An 18,711-nucleotide genomic window follows, 5' to 3' on the forward strand; every position below is an offset into this window, starting at 1 on the left:
ACCAGGTTGTTTCATGGAACTATCTAGGGGCAGCAGCTGTCTGACTTGCTCTGAATTACATTAGAAAAACCTGATTTCCCATGACAAAAAGGCAAAAGAAATTCTTCATGGCAAAGGCTAGATGAAGTTTTCATTTTTATGTCAATAAAAAATACAGTTTTATGTGATTCCTTGATTGAGTTTTTTTGAGAGCTTGAAAAACATGAAGTACCAAACTAAGATATGTATGGCTTTTTTTGTTTGTTTGTTTAATTGGTTGGAGTTTTTTGAGGAGAGAGGGTTGTTTACATTTTTGAAAAGCTCCTAAAATGTTTTCATTTACCTTTTTCTTCTAATTTAAGCTACTTTTATTTAGAGAAAAAATATTCTAAAACAGTCTTGTCCTCTGTGTCCAGGACTGTAGAGGAGTTATTTACTAATGCCCAAGAATAGTGGAAAGTGGAAAAAAAGACTTCTAATGCAGGTAAACTTAATACATATGTCCATTTTAGGGTTAAACTTCATAAAACCTTTTTTTTTTTTTTGCATATATCCCAACAACCCTACAATATTTAAAGATAATTTAAGTCATAAGCAACTTCTGAGTAGTTGCTAAAACCTCTTTCTCAAGACTCTAACTCTTATGAGAATATGTCCATGTGAGCTAGTGACTGGTGAGTTATTAATGTTTCTGTAAAGAGCTTGTGCTGCCTACATACAACTAATACCTAGACCACCATTTGCTATTGTGTATTTTCATTTGTGCTTTCAGGCTTCCAGGAATTTTTTCAATTTGTTTCCTGTGGACAACAGGAAATACAACTATTTATAGGTGTCTCCCTTGTCTTGCATCAATATATTTTTTCATATATGGTAATTTTTTAATAACCATCATCCTTCTAAAGAGATCATGTGTTTATTCTGTACGTTTTAATCTACATTTAGATTATACTGTCTCTTTCCAATGAATATGGTGGCAAAAATATACCTCTTTGAAATACCTGATGCTTACAGTTGCTTCAGAAAAACTCTACAAATAATGCATTTTCTTTGGTTAAACTAAAAAACAAAAGGAGAGAAAAAAAAATATTTTAAGAAAGCCACTCTCAAAATTAGAATATTGACATGTTTTCTTTTAAAATGCATCATAGGAGACTCAAAGGAGTGAAATGTGAACCTTTATGTTGCTAAGCTAAATGGCAAAGACATTTTCAGTCTTTAGGTAAAGCCTGCCTTCCTCAAGAAAGACATTATTAGCAAGGAAAATTATTTTCCATTGTTATACCTGTCACCTTTTCTCTGCAGTAAGTCCTATCTCAGGACAGAAAATCTCATTTTATATGTATAGCACAATGATGGACAAATATCAAATGCTTATTCAAGCAGAGACATGGAATTAATTACTCCAGAAAAAATCTGCATTTCCCAAAGAATTGATTTATGTGAATATTAGAGAGATAGAAAGTCTTGGACATTTCAAAAACAATATCAAACTCTCAGAGTGTCTTCCATTAACAAGGGTTTGGGGTTTGTTTTTTGGGTTTCTCTTTTTCCTGTCACAGGCAGGTTAAGGTGAAGCTTGCAGTCTTTATTTAAATCCAGGGACATTTCCTCTCCTAATTAGTGCCACAGTTCACAGAGTGTCTGTGCTTGGTTTTACAAATCTGTATTTAACTAATTAGATTTGCAGTGCCAAAGTCATTAAAAAAACTTGGGAATCTGGTTCTTTTTTAATGGTTGTAGACTACAGCAGAAAGGTGCTATGGACTTCATTTCCTAAAGATTTGTCTTAATGTCTTACTTTCCTCAGAAGTGCACAGTGATAGGAAGAGAGGCAGAATTCTATATAGAAACCTTGAGAAAGTAAAGCACTTTTTACTTAAAATCAATTAATAACAGTCTAATTCCAATCCTCATTGTTAAAATTTATAAAAATGTCTTATATTTTCCCTTCTTTCCACAACTGAGAGGCTTGCAGCCTCTGCTACAGTCGCCGAAAACTAAACACCTACATACATGCTTAGTTGTGCTGCAAATCCCCGCTGTCCACAATGCCTTCCTCCAAGCTGCAACAGATCAATTGGCTTTGCACTGACTTAATGTCTAAACATCAGGCAGACAGAGATGTGATAGCAGGGGTCAGCCTGGTCTGTGGCATCAAACACTCAGAATGGACAGAAGGAATCCCCCTGCTCTTGTCAAGGTGAGTTTTGTCTGCCATGGATGACCAGGCTGCTCTCACTAATTATTTGAATCTCCAAAGCCCAAGGTCATACATTAGAAATGCGAGCACTTCCACATCAGCTTTAAGGAGAGTGAAAATCATGTCTTACAGTAAATAGTGGAGTTAAACACAGCCTTGGAAGCAAACACAAGCTAGCTCTCAGCAGCCAGACTATTGCCCACTGAGTACCTTTTTATATCTATCAAAAATTTATGTGAAATGGGCTTTCCAATTTGGGAGTGCTTTCTGCTCATTTATGCAAATGTCAAAGACTGAACAATATTTACAGCAGTACAAAAATCTGCTCGAGGAGTTTCATATTCATATCAGGACAGATGAGGAGGACTTCTGACCATTTAAAAATTCCTGGTAAAGAAAACACCATAAATAAAGGGAAGTTGGCCTCCAAAACAGCAACAGTTGACTTAACAGTGTTCCCAGGTAACACCATGAAAAGAGGAAAATACCATATCCATGACTTTGACATAGAATAATTATTTTTGTTAATTAATATAACACTCTAGCCATGGGTTATACAATTGATTGGGTTGAAATCTTCTCAAGTTGGGACAGGGGTGATACCTGTAAAGTGGGGTAGCTTTACCACTACAATGCTGAGTGTGTGAGTTGGATAAGCAGTATTGGTAATATGTATTGATGTATGACTTAATGTGACTTAATGGTACTGGTAACAGGGAAGTGATATGTATGAGCTATCCTTCAAGGAAAGTTGTTAGTATCAAGTGCACTGGGGGATACTTAAACAGGTGTACAGTACCACTAAGAGTATTTGATCAGGTTTTTTTAAGGCATTACCTTAGACATCAACCAAAAACTTTGTTCTGTTGAACCAAAAAAGCTTGAAAGACATGCCACTAGGAAGGATTTGAATGTTATTCAAGGACTTGAGTGAAGTTTAAGTACTTTTCCTGAGCTGTGTCTGACAAGAAGAACATAAAAATTAACACCATTATTTTAGCATTGATATACAGATATTGCAGTATCAATCACCAAAATCTAAAAGGTTAAAGCAAACACATACACCGTGTAAGTGTAATTGCTGAACAGTTTAAATTATCAAAATGGAAAGTTTCTGAACTTTTCGTTTTTATCTCATTGACCCGTCATTATTCATCTGTCAAGGAAACAGAAAGGTTCAATAGGACTGTTGAAAGTGAGCAAATAAAAAATGAAATTATCTCAACTGAGAAAAGCAAAACTATGTATTTTCATTTATTAAGATGTGATAGAATTTTAGAGCCAAATCCTGATCAATCTAATATCTTTTAGAATCCAAGTAAAAAAAAAAAAAGTAAGTACCATTAAAAAAAAAAGCTGAAAGAAGGGGAATGAACCCATTCTGATTTATTTAATAACTATTCCTTTTTCAAGACCAAATTTCTTTGTTTTTTATTTGTTGTAGTCCACACTGCAGTCACTGCTGAAGAGTCATATATATCTATTTGCTGTTCATACTGGAATTTGAACCAGTGTAAATTTATAAAATTTTACTCTCTATTCCAGCCCACTTTTGCAGTAGCAAGTATTAGGCAAACACTTTGATGAGCACTTGAATCTAGCCATTTTCTATCACTCTTCTACATATTTCATTGTGCTGTGTCTGAAGGAGATAAGGCACTTTGTTAAATGTCACACATAATACAGCTGACGAGGACAGTCAAGAAAGAGCATGGGGTAAAATGAAGTGTAGTCTACAACGCTAAAGAAATCTAAAGAATTTCACTTGTGTAGTTATCTTTACACAGGGATTGTCTAGAGCTCTGCCTTGCACCCTGCTGAGCCCATCCTTCCCACCACGCTGGCAACACCAGAGCCTTTCATTGAGAACCACTAGACAGCCCACAGAGAAACTGGTGAGTGAGAGGGACACTAAAAGAGACAGAGTCATCAGAATTGTATATAATAAATAAAGCTGTTATTTGGGGGTTTTTTCCAGCAAATATATCGCAAATTAATTTTTCTTAAGTTTGGTACTTACAATTTTAAATGCAGCTCTTTTGGATCTCTAGTGCAGAAGCATAATCAGGTGCCTGTCTTCAAGCACTTCGAAAACTTTTCCAAAGTCAGTGAAGATACTCATTACTAGGAAGAGAATTGCAACAAAGACCTACTGTGGGAAGAAACAGAGGAATTCAAGGTAAGCTCTCATGGCAGAGGTTCAATTAGATTCTGGACTTGAAACGTCATCTCTGGAAGCATTCCTATTATGCTGAAGCATTCCTGTTTTATGCTCAGATACATCAACAATGTTGCAAAAAATTCAAGGCTGTGTCGTAAGGGTGTTGAATGTCTTTGGAGAGAGAAAAAGAATTCCATTGCCACCTCTTCAGGCCATCTTGTGGAATGAAAAGAAGGAGGAAGAAAAGTGTACAACATATTTTGGTAATTATTTCACTAAACTTACCCACAGGTGGAACATGGTTTAAAGTAAGCTAATAAAACCCAGATGGAGGACTATTCCAAAAGCAATCGTCATATGCGCTCCAGGACTAAATATTAATTCCCAGTCTGTTTCAAGTAGTAAAATTCTCTTTCAAACTCCTCCGTTACCAGCCTTATACTAAAAAACACCACCAGACTGACGAAAGCAGTAGACAAGTTTCCAGATGAACAATGATCAGGAGAGTGACTAAAAATATGCCTTTAGTTAAAGTAAGGGATGAAGATGGAACAGAACAGAGCCAGCCTGTTAAAGCAGAGTTGACTTTACAATGGATACTTTCAGTACACACTGTTACTATGCCTGAAAAAAAGAAAAATAAAATTAAGAAACGCAAAAAAAATCAGGTACTAATTAAATCACTTTAGGCAGATGGGAAGAACTGCTAACTGGGAACAGAAGAATTAAAAAGTTTGTTTATGTGCTTACCTCTCTGAAATATTAAATTCTTAGACAATTCATAGGTCTTTTGGGAGTGAGCAGACAGTTTAAAAGTGTTGACTAAAAGCCAGTGACTTAATTAATTAAACTCATGCTACATAAATAATATATTTAAAGTAAACTAACAAGATGATAATGTCCTTACATATGTAGTAATTCCTTTGGCATCATGAAGGCTGAAGACATTATTGTGGGCTCAAGCCACCTTGAAGAATTGCATTTTCAGGAGATCCTTGGAGTAGGGGAACAGAACTTTGATAGAACAGAACAACTACAGATGAGTTAAAACATCTTTCTATTAATCCTCTCTGAAGCTTACCCAGAGTAAAGAGTTATACTGTAAGTGCATGTTTTTCCGATTACTCCTTTGCAATGATGTTTCAGAACCATTTGCAATCACAAAATAAACAACCTCCTTTTTTTTTTTTTTGGTATTTCTTTTTAGCTTCTCCTCTCTAGTCTAAAAGATTCTCATGGACAAATAAATAAATGAATAAGTAAACTGAGTTTATATTTTCAGATTTTTGTGTCAGAAAAATATCTCCAAGCTTCCAAAGATTAAATTTAAAAATACATTCTATTTCTAGAAAGTCTGTCTCAGGGAGTTTGTTCTAGCTACTCTACCAGCTGCAGTAGTGTGAAAAAAATCTGCATTTAAACAATTACAGTTTGATTTATAGATACAGTGAAAACATATTTAAAACAATTTCATGTCATATATTAGATAACAACCTGAATAAATTCAAATAAAACCACCTTCCATAATTTATGTCTCCAGGCTATTCAGATTTTTGCCTCCAGAGTAAAAGGAAGAATAATTACAGTGAAACTAAGTGAAAAAAATTGAAGACTAGCATCCTCACTTGTCCCTATCAGTTACCTTTTAGCAGTGACAAAAATGTACAGAGCATATTTTAAAGCACACTTTTCAATAAGAGACAAAAAGTAAATTGCTGAAAAACTTCTATATGATTCTTAAAAAATACTGCTGTGTGGTAAGGAAGAGCTTGAATGTATGAAATACTTGAATGTATGAAACACTACCTGGAGATTAGGTTTTGCACTGTATAAGTTTTAGCTATTAGAGCTACACAACTATGTGTTTCAATCAATTTCTGCAAATGATAAAATTTTTACCATGGCAGAATAATCTAGCAAAGGTTGTGTGAAACTGGAATTTAATTTGCTTAACATAAGAGCCAGTCAACATTTGATTGATTCAAGATGTGGAAAGGTAGTAGAGCTCAAAAAACTGTACATGAAGTACTTGATTAAACAAGACAGGAATCACAGGATTGATTAATATGAAGTCACAGCACCAAGACCAGTTCCAAGCCATCAGCACTGCAGTACTCAGGGAAAGGACATAAATTCTTGCACTCAAAAGACATCAAAGTTTTTATCTTGCTACCACTGAGAAGAAATTCAATTTTCTGTTATATTCCATATTCTGAAATACGCTTCCACAGGAAGACAAAGAACATTTGTAACTCTTAAAGTACAGATAAATTCTTCATCTGGTAACAGCAATATTTCCATAAGGGGACATGATCCCCATAATGGGAACGAGCACCTACCTATTATTTTCTCTTTGTTACAATGCTGCATGTAAATGTCAAAATAAAATATTCTCACTGTTAAATATTTAATGGGTTTTGAGATTATTATAGACTTTTCTTTTAACTCAGAGATCATTCTGCCTCTGTAAAATTATGGGGTTTAAGAACCTGGACATAAAAAATGTCAATGGAAATTTATGCAAAATTCTTCTTAATGTTGTCTTTTAGTAGAAAGATACTTGCCATTACATTTTCTCCTTCTTGAGAAAGGGTAAGGTGGGGTAAAGGGTAAACCTCCTCACTAAATCTAGGTGTTCCCCAAATAATCTCAAAGATCATACTGTCTGATTAAAGAGCACAATGTTTTATCACAGTGGCATGCAAAGTTCCTCACTCTAGGGAAAGGCTCAGAGGTGAAAAGGATTACCAGCCAGTCATTACACCAGAGAACTGTTCAGGCCAGCACAGCATGACCATTAGCACCATGAGCAGAACATACATTAGTAAGTTTTCAAGGGTCAAAATTCACCTAAGTGCATTTTCAAATCCTGTTGAATTAATTTTAAATAATATTCAGTAGCACAGAAATAAAGAGTTGCAGCATCATAGAAGGGTGATGTTTTAGTGGTTTGGTGGGTTTGGTTTAGTTTGGTTTTATTTTGTAAGTTAAATGTTGTCTTGTTGAAACTCCCCTGCTATGAGCAGGGACATGTCTCTTGGTCAGGTTGATCAATGCCTCATCAAACTTTCTTCAGGAAAAAATATTATCAAGTCCTTCAAGAAAGAAAGAAAAAGGTTGTAAGCAGTTAGTGACATAATTTGGTTCTATATATAAGTGAAGTTTGTAATTAAATCTTTCATGACGCCTTAACATGCTTGCTGCCAAATGGTGTACCCAATATTTCCAGACACATACAAATAACACATCACTTGCAGAGTTTTTCCTTGAATGACCTGGTCAATCATTAATCTCTGTACTTAATCACACCAGAAAGTAAAGTCCTGGGACAAGTTTTAACTTCTTGAATATGTACTGCAAGACAACAGACGGAAAAATAACTCGTGGATTGATTTTCTTATCACGGTTTAAAACGGCATTAGTATTTATTGCCTGAGGGATATAGCATAAAAAAGGCAGATGAGAGTTGACAGAGTAGTAATAAAATTTAAAGAGAAATCCCTCATGATTTTACCAACATCATTTTTCCACAATAGCACAGGAATCTAAAGTTACTACAAAAGCCAACAATCTTCTGCAGTTCACTAGGACTGACAAGGAGCAAAAATATCACAGTCCTTAATTCCTGTTGTACTGTTTCTACAGTGTGTATACAAAGAACTGACTTATGAGAAAAAAAAAAACAACAAACTGACATCATGGCTGACTTGCACTCAGGCCTTTTGTGTTTAGGCATCCATCAGACATGATGCTTGAAGAGTTCAAAGGAAACTGTCCTGTGAGTTCTGTGTGGGCTGAGCAGATAACTCTGTGTTACTGACTGATGTTCCACAAGTGAAGCAATGTTCAAATAAGCTTATCTCCAACTTTAAAAGTAATGTCATGGCAATCCATATGTATTACATGGAATTCATTCAAAAACATCAAAACTTAATGTAAAAATTAAGCTTGAATGAAGTGATACTTTGTCATCCGCAGTTCATGCTCATACCTTCTGATTTGGGCACACAGGTTGTTTAATTTTGGTGCATACATGTTCAGTTTGGGGCACCGTTTTACTCTAAAGAAGATTTTAAAGGCCTTTGAAGGAAGGCTCCTTTCGAATTAAAAAATCATTTTAATATTATTATTTTTAAGATAAATAAGGAAAGAGAATAAAAATATCTTTTAATTCAGTACACAAGCACATAGTGTTTTAGAGTGTCCCTGAACAGCTTTTGTACCTGAAACAGCACCATGTGACAGTATCTATTCTGCTTTGTTCTTGCAGCCACGTATAGGTTAAAATCTTGGTTTATGAATTTATTATTTCTGTATATAGGGTGAGCCATTGCAATTTGTATACATACATTCAATCTGTTCTCCATTAGTCTTTGCCTTCTGGAACCCCAAACACAACTTTTAAAATATTAGGAAAGGGAACAAATCAAACACCTGAAAAGTCGGAATAAAAAGAAGCAGTGGTTCAGGTACACAGCTGCTTCACCCATATTCAAGTTCTGTTTGATCCAAGTTTCCTTCATCCTTCTCTCTCTTGTTCCTTTAGCTATAAGTGGCAGTTTTCCTGCCTAGATTCCTATCACAAGGCCCCTGAACCCATAAGCCCCTCTTTCTCCAGTCTTCTGATCTCCCAGGTCAGCTGCTGCTCACTCTCATCCTGCTATTCCATACATTCCTTCAGTAAATGTTTTGCAATAATTCCTGTGAACTTGCTCTAACTGACTGCCCAAATCCAAATTTTTGTTCAAAACACAAAAAGTATTTAAAGTCTCCCAAAATAAAACAGTCAGATCATTGGTGGGTTTATTTTTCTGAGGTATTTTTTGGGGGGAGAAATTGATTTGCTTTGCAGAGGGGGAAGTGTGAGACAGATCAGGTTTTTTGTTTAGTTTTTGGTTGGTTTTGATTTTTTTTTAAAGGGCTTGAATTGATGGATTTTGACTTAGCCTTGTACTCCACAAATAATACTGTGGGGACCAACACACACATAAACATTTCATCTATAGGCTTGTGTCTCTTATTCCATTGCTGGCTCTGACTGAAGCATTAGCTGTGTTTGGATATTTTTCCTGTTTTTAAACTGTGGGAAGTCTCAGTACTACTTCTCCTGCTACTGAAATATCTTTATTCACTCCCCACAGTTTTGCTTCCTAGTTTCACATAAAAACTTGCTTATCTTTGTGATGTACTTGTTTCTGTCCAATTTTAATGAAATCAGTCAACGAATTATTGGACTAGGCAAAGAATACTTAGACAGTGGAAATAAAACTAGAGCCAACCAAACCAGTCAGTGTTTCTCAAACAGTAAGGCTGAGAGAAATTTTTAATTGTATGCAGGCTTCTAATACTTATCACTGTCTTTACATTCACTGCATTGCCTTGTCAATATAAGAAATAAAAAAAATATTTATCAACTTCTGTAAGTATTTGTGAGGTGCTGGCAAGACTGGCAGCTCTCAGTGCTCCAGGAATACTACTGGGAAAATATTTTTCGTTTCTTAACATTAATAAATTAAATAAGCTGTAGAAATCACCAATGCATATGAACTACATAATAATCATTCCCACTAGCTCACAAAGGAAAGATTTGCCATGCTTAGCTTACAATTAATAGGGAACAGAGAAGCACAAACAGATAATTTCAAGACTGTTCTCTTTTTCACCTGAGATTTGAAACTGGATGTCCCATTTTCTAAACATAAACTGGAGCATACAAGTCATAAAAATGATATACACACACACACAGACATTCTACAGCTGGGAGGGACAATCAAATCCAAAACTGACATGAGGTCTGAAATGAAAGTGCACTGACCTATTCCTGCCAGTCTGTACAGACTGGCAAAAGATGCCCAAACTGAAGGAATGGGTTAAAAAAAGAAAAATAAAAATAAAATAGAAAGAAAGCTAAGGAGGATTTATCAAATATATTGTAATGTGTGCTAAATTCTATAGTGGGCATAATATATACTCATAAATCTAACCCTTCAGTTACTCTATAACGTGGCAATTAATTAGCTTTTTCAACTTTTGATGTAATGCTAGAGGTTGTGAGCATTTAATTTAGGGATGTCCCAACTCACTATTTCATGGCATTATTCTGCTTGTCCACCTTAGTTCAGCACCACTGAGGTTTTTCTGCAGAATTAGTAAATTAGATATCTGAAGGGAGCCTACAAAGGAGATGAAGAAAGACTCTATATGCAAGACCATATAGTGACAGGTTGAGGGGAATGGCTTCAAACTGAAAGAGAATAAGTTTAGATTAGATACTAGGAAGAAATTCTTTACTGGGGGGGGAGGGTGGTGGTGAGGCACCAGAGCAGTTGCTCAGAGAAGTTGTGGCTGCCCACCCCTAGAAGTGTTCAACGTCAAGTTGGGCTTTGCACAGCCTGTCTACTTAGATGTGTCCCTGTCCATGGAAGGTGTGTAGGAGCGAGATGGTGTTTAAATTCAGTTCCAACTGGACAAATCTTTTATTCTATGGATCTATCTGGCTTGTTAGGAAGCCGTGAAACAAAAATTAATGAGGTAGAGGATTAAGACAGGCATTTTCCTGTGTACAGAACACTCTGTTACTGAGGCCCCACAGTAAAGGAAGAGAAGAGGGCCTGGCTGCTTGGCTGAAGACTGTGCCAAAATCCCACCCAAAATAAAAATGAATTAAAAAAGAAAACTGGATGAACTGCATTTATCACTGTGATTGTAAAAAAAAAAAATATAGTCTTATTGTTTCAGTAAGTTAAGAAGTTGTCATGTTTTGAATAGCAGTATTTCATGCGTCTTGATAGTGATGGATGAGTTTCTCAAAAGTTAGGCAAGAAGTAAGCTTTCTTAAATAAGTTTTTTACAGTTTAGGAAAGGAACTGTTTGGGAAACCTATGAAGGGCTTTCAAAAAATTTGGGGTTTTTTTATTTCTCATAGACTGTAGCTGCCAATTGTTGCAGTTCAATGCTTTGGCACAGATTCAAGGCTTTTGTCTGTGGCCATTACTGCTGTGATCAACAACTGCACAACACTTAACAGCTAAGCACAGGTCCAAGACTCTGAAATATCTTCCAGAATTAGAATCTAAGAAAACTCATCACCCTATAATCTTTAGATTATTTTATAAGACCTGTTTCATAACTCAAGCTTTCCCAAAGGGCCTGTGAAAGCAATAAAGTAGGATTATAAAAAAACCAGAGCAGGAGTGCAGCAATCATTTTTCTTCAGAAAATGAAGCTTATCATTTTGTCTGGCATAAGGACAATTAACTGAAACTTGTGAAATATTTATGGTGGTGTTTTAATTTCAAAAAATTTTAGACAGTGATTTGACAAGTGCTTTGGGAATGTTAATAGACTGAGTATGGAGTGAGATGGACTCTGTGTGTGTGTGCATGCATATGTTTTATAGATACAATCATTTAATATACTATATACACATGGAGTGGTTATCCTTAGGAGTTTGAAGAAGGGATTTATTAACCAAACATATACCCTTTATCTTCTTACCAGTTACCTGGTGTCTAACATGTCTTTGGTGAAGTTTACTTCAGCATCCAAATTTTAGATAAGCATTATTTTTCTCCTGAAATAATTTCTTCTGAAATCCTGGGAGGCGTCCTTGGTTTGTTTATGTTTTGGTGGGGTTTTTTTCACACTGCTCCTTCGTCTGCAAATTCTACCTGTCTGAAGACTGCACTGAACAAGCATTGGTTTGCATTCCCTGTTAGGTTGTCCTTTACCTACAAAAAACTCAGCTGTCAATGTAGTATCTACATTAAAACACTTTAAACATTTACACCAAGTATGTCAGCTAATAAATAGGAATTTCTCAATTTAGTATTACTTTTCAAGACTTATGACTAAGCATTAAATATCTTTAATTATTGTAAGGCATTAAAACCCCAAAAAGATAAATTAAGTTTTAGTTAAATCTACAACTGTACTGTCTTAAAATACTGAAAAACATAATAAACAACTTATTGTATTGAAAAGAAAATGCCTTAAATGAGACTACATTCTATTTACCCTGGTATAACTGTCAATGCAATAAATAAGGTGAAGAATTGAGACTGTAAAAGCCTAAAAGAAGGGAGGGTGGTATTCGCACATGAGTGCCATACACACGCACACATACACACACACACACACACACACACACACTCATGCAGTGTAGAGGAGATTACTGTGAGAAGCTGCTAAAAGTTTCTGCCAGGTCCAATGGAGGCAGTGACAGCCAGCTTCAAGCCAGTCCTGCCACTAGCCAAGTCTGAGTCAGTCAGCAACAATGGTGGTAACTCTAACAGATTAAGAAGTGAGAAAAAGTAAAGGCATACCAATATCTCCAGACAGAGAAGAGAGGAGTGAGAAGGTGTGAGACAAACAACCTTGCAGACACCAAGGTTAGTGAAAGAAAGGGAGGAGGTGTTCCAGGCACCAGAACAGAGATTCCCCTACAGCCTGTGATGAAAGTCATGGTGAGATAGCTGTGCCCTTGCAGCCCACGGAGGTCACCAGGCCAGAGCAAGTGGACATGTGGTGCTGTGCACAGTCTGCACTGTAGCAAGCTCCTGGGATCACTCATGGCCCTGTGAAGAGAGGACCATATTGGAGCAGTTTTGCTGGGAGGATATGAGATCCCACAGGGGAACCATCCTGGAGTGATCTGTTCCTGAAGGACTGCACCCTATGGAAGGTGCATTAGAACTTCAGCACTTGGGAAGGATGCACACTGAAGCAGCTCATGGAGGACTGTCTGCCATTGAAGGAACCCTGTGCTAGAGCAGGGTAACAGTGTGTGAGGTGCCATCCCACTGAGGGGGAAGAAGTGGGAGAGACACCATGTGATGAACTGACTGCAGCCCCCATTCCCCATCTCCTTGTGTTTCTGGGAGGCAAGAGAGAAAACAGAGTGAAGTCTAACCCATGAAGAAGGGAGGGGTGGGGGGAAGGTTACAAGATTGGGATTTACATCTCATTATCCTACTCTGGTACCATTGGTAAGAAATTCAGTTAATTTATTTAGTCTGTTTTGTTTGTGAAAATTAGTGAGTGATTTCTCCCTGTCTTGATGCATTAATCTTTCACTATATTTTCTCTCTCATGTCCAGCTAAAGAAGGCAGTGACAGAGAAGCTTTGGTGGACACCTAGTATGTAGGTAGGATCACCCCACCACAGGATTCAATTTACTTATTTCAAAACACCTGTGATGAGACCTTCGTGTCACACCATTATGTAAGTCCTAACAACAGTGTGAATGAGATCAGACAGCTGGAAAATTATTTTCCATTTTAGGAAGCTGACCACTACACTAATATTTTGAGTAGTCAGAAGAAGCCAGAAATCTTTTTTTATCATGACTACAGTTCTAGCAGTCCTGAAGTGTAGCTATGAATAACTAAGGTGCTAAAGAAGGAGCGCAGCAACATAAATTTGCTGCAGTACAGCAGAGATGGAAAAGGATCATACAGCAAGCAGGATGGATATAATTTCTGGCTCAGCTGTCTTCAGGTTTTAAGCTTAACTAGAACATTCATCTTCTGGTAAAACTAACATGCATTCAGTACTGGGTTACTTCTTGTCTTCGAGGATGGGTGGAAGTTTCAAGCTGAACAGGAAAGGAAAACAGTTTTTTGCTTCACTAAGGTACAATACACTGCTACAAAAAAAAAAAAGGTTCTTTGAGATCTACTAGGTCTACAGCAGAAGACCACATCACATGGGCTCCACTTTAACATATTAATATCTTCATACCACCTTCACATGACCTTCCCAGCACTGATGTGGATCATTTGGCAAAGAAGGATCCTAAAATGCCTTCTCTAACTCAAGTAACCTTCACTTTCCATTTTCTCTTTGAAGTAAAATGTTAATGAGCTGCCATAATGCAAAACAGTTAACAAAAGAGAAAATAATAATATATTACCTGATTCCCTTATTTGCTTTATAACAGCTGGATAGGGTGTCCTAAAAGACTTTAGTTCATTTTAAAAGCATGTGTGATATTATCAACAACACTTCATTCGAAGGTCACCATAGTTCAGCTCTTTTTTTTTTTTTCCTTTTATTTCCTAACCTATTCTGCTGGCCATCATACACTATCACTTAGATAAGAACCAAGTCCTTCATTACTCAAGATGCAAATTCCTTCTCTGTATTCTGCAACTTGGAAACCACATGCACTAGGTCACAAAGCCAACTTGGACTGTCCAGAGTTGGAGATGCACATATGACAGCCAGTGTAGATAACCTTTTTACTTACTCATTTAAATGAGTTGTATACAGAAGGAAATATGTAAGGAAATCTTGGCAATATGATTCAAGACATTAATTCTGTCTTCTGAAATTTGTAAAAGCAACATCAACTGCAAAAATAATGTTTAGTTATGTTTAATAAATATTTACAGCAGAATAAAATCTAGATATTCCAGCTAAGGTTAGCTTCCTCCTGCAATCACCACTGTAAACCTTTCACAGGTCAAACTGTACACACAGGGGTGAAAAATAGAACATATAAAGGGAGATGAAACACTATCACCAGAAATAGAACAAAAAACACATTACTAAAGTATCTAAATAATAGGCACTTAATAAAAGCTGAAAGAAGCACTGAAGAAAATAAGAAAAGGGAAAGGAGCAGATATGATGAGTGCAAAATCTATAGTTCTTTTAATATTGCTTGGAAGTACATTGGTTGTCGAAGTAGTAGTCTGTGTACTAGTCTGTGATTCAGTGCTATCACAAGTTGGAGATTATTTTGTGGTAGGAAAATGAGAAAAGTAATTGCATAATACAGAAAGATTTTCTAGGTGAAGACCTATTATAAGACATATGCTAAAACCATCAGCAGTGAATACAGTGAATTCTGTTAATAGACAAGTGTTGTGGTTTAACAATTAAGTTGCTGGTCACCCAGCAACTAAGCATCCCACAGCCTCTCCCCTGGTAGGATAAGGGAGACAATTGGGAGAGAAAAAACTAGACAATTTGTGAGGTGACAGACAGTTTAATAGGAAGAAGAAGAAGTCTCACATGCAAGCAAAGCAAAACAAGAAATTCATTCACCAGTTTCCATGGTCAGATAGGTGTTTAGCCATCTCCAGGATAACAGGGCCCCATCAGGCCTCACAGTGACGAGAGAAGACAAACTTCACCACTCCAATTGACCCCTCCTTTCTTCTTCCTTTATAACCTGAGCGTGACACCATGTGGTGTGGGATCAGCTGTCCCAGCTGTGTCCCCTCCCAGCTCCCTGCACACCCCAGCCTCCTCGCTGGTGGGGTGGGTGAGGAGCTGCAAAGGCCTTGGCTCTGTGTAAGCCCTGCTCAGCAGAAACTAAAACATCCCTGTGTTATCAAACTTGTTTCCAGCACAAATAAAAACACAGTCCCATACTAGCTCTCAGGGACAAAATTAACTGTATCATAGCTCAAACTGGTACAGCAAGGAATATTTTCTCTGCTATCCCTCGCTTATTTGCATGAAACTCAATGAATCATTAAGCATTTTTTTCCAAAACTGTCTACTTCCTCAACATTTTTTTCATCTTTTATTGAAACACATTTTATTATAAATGAAAAGGAGCTGACTCGGTAGCCCCACACATTTTTACAATATCATTACAACACCATAGGAATGCTGAGCTGTCAATGGCTCACACTGAGGCAAATGGCATTACACTCTAATTTCATTATGTTCACAGTTGCTGTTTAAGAGGGAAGATGTAGGGGCAGGGTATTCTTTTCCCATATAAAACTGATATTTTTTCATAAAATAAGGAAAAAAGGACAAACAATGATCTCCTTTACCCCATGAAGAAAAAATGGCAACATCTGAATAGTATGTTAGATACCTGTTCCTGGAGCACAGGCCAGCTGTTATTGGACTCACTTTTATGGGATGTACCTCCTGAGACTTCCATTTTGTTGAATACTTGTAAGCATCTGGTTATAGTTTCTTTCAACTCACTGAAAAAGTTGTCCATCTAGGAAGTGAAGAAAAGCAGAAAGAAAAGAGGTTACTTAAAATGAAAACAATATAAAGGGAAATCTTTCCAGAACAAAGCTTATGAAGTTCTTGAAGTTTGGTTTATATTTTATGGTATAACAACATACATTATAGAGCAGTGTCAAAAGCACATGACAAGGTAGCAGGTGAATTGCTGATTTGCTGCGGCATGTGAAGTATGCTCTATCAGTTCAAGTCTCTTCCATTGAAGCCAATGCTAAAGCCTATTATTTACCCAGGCTTACAAATATTCTCATTTTCCTCATACAAGTAAAAAGAAAGAAGGCACAATTAAAAAAAAAAAAAGCAAACAAAAAAAAAAAAACCACACAACAAGCATCTTGAGTGCTACTCACACTTCAGTGCTTGATACTCACCTCTTAACCTCTTACAGAATCACAGAATCATTTAGGCTCTAAACCATCTCTCATTGAGTCAAACTTTGACTAGCCACAACCCTGTCAACCAGACCATGACACTAAGTGCCACGGACAGTTTTTCTTAAACACCTCCATGGCTGGTGACTGCATCACTTCTGTGGTCGGTCCACTTTGCTTACAAGCACTTCCCATGAAAATAATTTCTGATGTTCAACCTGAATCTCCCCTGGTACAGCTTGAAGTAATTTCCTCTTCTCTTGTTAGTGGTTGCCTGGGAGAAGAGGGTAACCCTCACCTGGCTACAACCTCCTTTGAGGTAGTTGTAGAGAATAATATTGTCCCTCCTTTTCTCCAGGCTGAACACCACCATCTCCCTTAGCTACTCCTTATATGACTTACCCTCTTCACCAGATCTGTTACTCTCCTTTGAGCATAGTCCACAACCTCAATGTATTTTTTTAAAGAAGAGTGCCAGAACTGGACACAGAACTCAAGGTGTGACCTCACCAGGGACAATCACTGTCCTGATTCAGCTGGCCACACTATTGCTGATACAGGCCAGGATGCCACTGGGTCTTCTGGCCCCCTGGGCACACTACTGGCTCTCTTTCAGCTGCTATTAAACAGAACCCTCCAGTGTTTTTCCACTGGGCATCTTTGTAGCCATTCTGCCCCAACCTGTAGCTTTGCATGGGGTTGTAGTGACCAAAGGGCAGGACCTGACACTCGGCTTTGTTGAACCTCATACAACTGGCCTTGGTCCATGGATCCAGGCTGTCCAGATCCCTCTGTAAAACCTTTCTGCTCTCCATCAGATCAAGACTACCACCCAATATGGTGTTATTCATGAACCTGCTAAGGGTTTACTCAGTCCCATCTCTCAGATAATAAATAAAGATATTAAATAGGACTGGCTGCAGCACTGATCACTGGGGAACACAAACAGTGACTGGCAATCAACTGGATATGATACTATTCACCTCCATTCTCTCGGCATCACCATCCATCTACTTTTTTTTTAACCCAGAAAAGGCTATATCTGCCCAACTTCTCCAGGAGAATGCCGTGGAAGACTATGACAAATGTTGTGGTGAATTCCATGTACATGATATCCACAGTCCTTCCCTTATCCACTGAGAAGGCTACCTGATCATCAAATGATTGAATTCTGTGTTTCAGAATGAAACTCAAATTAGGAAAGAATGGTAAAGTGCTGACTTTAAATAGTGAGGAACTTCTTATTATAGAGATATGAAAGTAGGTTTTGACAAAAGTGATTCCAGATAGTGGAAAGAGAACATTTTCAAAAAACCTTTCATGAAACATACTGAAAATTAAACAAAGAAATACATTTGCAACATCTATATAGTTCAATCTCATCTTGAAGAAAATAATCTTAATCTCATCTTGAAGAAAAGTTAAGGTCCCTCTTTCATATGTGTGTTTCAGATCAGTGAAGAGGTAAAGAAGTCTTGTTGTGGCTAATACACCACTAAGTTTGAAAAGAAAAATAGGTAACAATATTAATTTGAAAATGTAATAATGGCCATTAGTTTAAACTAATTTATGTCACCAGTACTAAATCAAATAAATGTAGCATATTTCTGGACAATGGAACATGTGCTCAAGGAGGTGATGGGGTCTACCTACATCCTTAGAGATATTTAAAAATTGTCTGGACACTGTTCCACACAACCCACTCTAGGTTTTCCTGCTGTAGAAAAGGATTTTAGACAATAGGACCTCCAAATACTCTGTTTCTGCAATCAGTAGTGCAATGTCTTCTACCCAGTGCAATATTTATTTAGAGCTAAGAACAGTGAAATTAATTGACTTCACTTTCTTGAATTGGACAGAAAAAAACAAAGAATGCTGTCATTCTTTGTTATTCTAAATTTATTCAGACAGTGTATACTTCAATGTTTGCATATGGTTATAGGTTTAGTATGTATTTAAGTTTTCTGCCTCATTCTTTTTTGGCAGGTCTTACTCA

General features: G+C 36.9%; 1 long non-coding RNA gene across 2 annotated transcripts in view; it reads right to left on the reverse strand.

Annotated features, from left to right (window-relative positions):
* Positions 1–15,608, reverse strand: part of LOC135290908 (uncharacterized) — a 28,104-nt gene extending 12,496 nt beyond the window's left edge. Inside the window, exons 1-3 of one of the 2 annotated variants that reach the window (XR_010353739.1) lie at positions 15,397–15,608; positions 4,203–4,334; positions 3,020–3,143 (exon numbers count right to left, since the gene is read on the reverse strand). This is a non-coding gene — a long non-coding RNA (uncharacterized LOC135290908). The remainder of the gene's footprint in view (positions 1–3,019; positions 3,144–4,202; positions 4,335–15,396) is intronic. The other variant, XR_010353738.1, reaches the window with a different exon arrangement.
* Positions 15,609–18,711: the final 3,103 nt, after the last annotated feature.

The sequence above is a fragment of the Passer domesticus genome, chromosome Z, assembly GCF_036417665.1.
Source record: "Passer domesticus isolate bPasDom1 chromosome Z, bPasDom1.hap1, whole genome shotgun sequence".
NCBI lineage: Eukaryota > Metazoa > Chordata > Aves > Passeriformes > Passeridae > Passer > Passer domesticus.